The sequence below is a fragment of the Echinops telfairi genome, unplaced genomic scaffold (assembly GCF_000313985.2).
Source record: "Echinops telfairi isolate 266 unplaced genomic scaffold, ASM31398v2 ScPeMD7_7469;HRSCAF=8507_0, whole genome shotgun sequence".
Classification (NCBI taxonomy): Eukaryota; Metazoa; Chordata; class Mammalia; order Afrosoricida; family Tenrecidae; genus Echinops; species Echinops telfairi.
The window spans coordinates 83,336,450-83,338,380 of NW_022111372.1; positions in this window are offsets into that span (position 1 = coordinate 83,336,450).

The window sequence follows — 1,931 nt, forward strand, 5'->3', positions numbered from 1 at the left end:
ATATGTCTGATACCAATCTACAAAGTCCTCTTCAGAGTCATGAAACACATGCAATGACGCCAAGTGCAGGAAGATCACAGGCCAGTGGGTAGGAAGTCTTGTGGATCCAGTGGCATTTAAGTATTTAGGCACTGGCAGGGGTCTCCACATGGCTCCTCCAGTTTAGGGTACTAGCGTAGTTCCATGTGTCTTGTCAGCTGAAATGTCTCCCAGGGAGTGAGCCCCTGTCCCACCTCAAGCGAGCTATTGATCTCCTTAGCGCCTCCAAATGAGGTCATCAAGCTGCAAAATGGTTGAAAGGCTAAACTCTACCCCTTCAATCTTAATCCTCTCAAACTGACATTATGTAACTACCACACCAACCTTGTGTTAGCAGCCTGACAAGTACATCAGGGCTCCTCCTTACACCCAACTAAGGGTAAATAAGAATCATACACGTCTATTTTGACGTACCTACAAATTAAACGTAAACACGCACTTAGGAACTAGCCTTTCTGAAACCTTTGCATAACATTAGTAGTCAAAGTGTTCAGTAGAGGTACCGTGTATACTCGTGGATAAGCAGAGTTTTTCAGCACATTTTGAATGGTAAAATTAGGTGCCTCGTTTGATATTCTGGTCAGCTTATACTCAAATATATATGGTATGTTTGTCTTACCAGAGCATGTTATTCTTAACAGCAGCCATCTTTCCAGCTCATAGGTCTTATTTGGCTTACTGCCTCCTTTTCAGACTGAAAATTATTCAGTCCTCCCACCTCCACCCCTGACAACTCAAAGTATTTGCCCATAATCCAGGATAAAATCTAGGTCTTCTTTAGCAGCTCCCCTGGATTGTTTGTCCCCCTCCCACCCCCCAGGAGGTGTATCACCCACTTTGGAAACATTGATCTAGCCCCACAAGGTCGCAATTGAAAACTGTGGGGCACAGTCCTCTGTAACACAGAAGGGACTTGATGGTAACCAACAACAGCAAACTCCACAAAGCATTACGTCCCATTTTTTCCTGTGTGAAAACACTTCAAAGAAATCTAAGGCAAATCTGATTTTAAGTTATAACATTCGAGAAATGCCTAATACAACTTATTAACTTATTTTCTCCATTAAAGAAGGCATTCTTAACATCTTTAATAACCTTAATTTTATTACCAAGAAGCCAGATGTCAGGACTGCTGACACAATGTCTAATTTCTCCCTTCAGTTTTCTCCTGAAATCCATTCTGCACATTATTAGCTCTGTTGACGTGCCATTCCCCTTACCCAAGTGTCTGTGGTGGCTCTCAAATGCCTACAACAATATAAAATTGAATTTCTCAGCCGAGCTTCAGTACCCTCTGCCCTCTGCCTAGCAAGCCCTAGTGGCACAGTGGTTACAATGCTTGGTATCAAGCCCAAAACTCATGAGTTTGAATCCACCAGCTGATCCACAGGACAAAGATGTAATGGGTCTGCTTCTGTAAAGACTGATAGCCTTGGAAACCCACAGAAGGCAGTTCTCTGTCTTACAGAGTCAGTATGAGTAGGAATCAATTTGATAACAGTGGGTGATGGGTACCAGGCTGACTGAAATCTGCATTTCCTGTTGGAAACTGTTGCTCAAAAACAGCTCAGCGTGTAAGATGCTTCCTGAATAAGCCGTTGTCATCTTTCACTCCATACCCATCTCTGGTGGTGTGCCCTGCCTGAAAGCCTCACCCAGCTGCTACCAAGTCAGACTCTCTACACTTTCTTCCTCATCCCTTGAGTACTTGTCTCTTTCTCTATGTTCTGTGCCTACGTAGACTTTCTACATAGACGGAAGTTCTATGAGAGCAGGAGCCATCTGCCTTTGTAACCTTGATGGTGCCTCTACTGGCACATCACAGACACTTCAGTAAACGTGTGTTGATTGATAAATGCATGTAATGTGGCAGTCACCTTATTTCTAAAGCT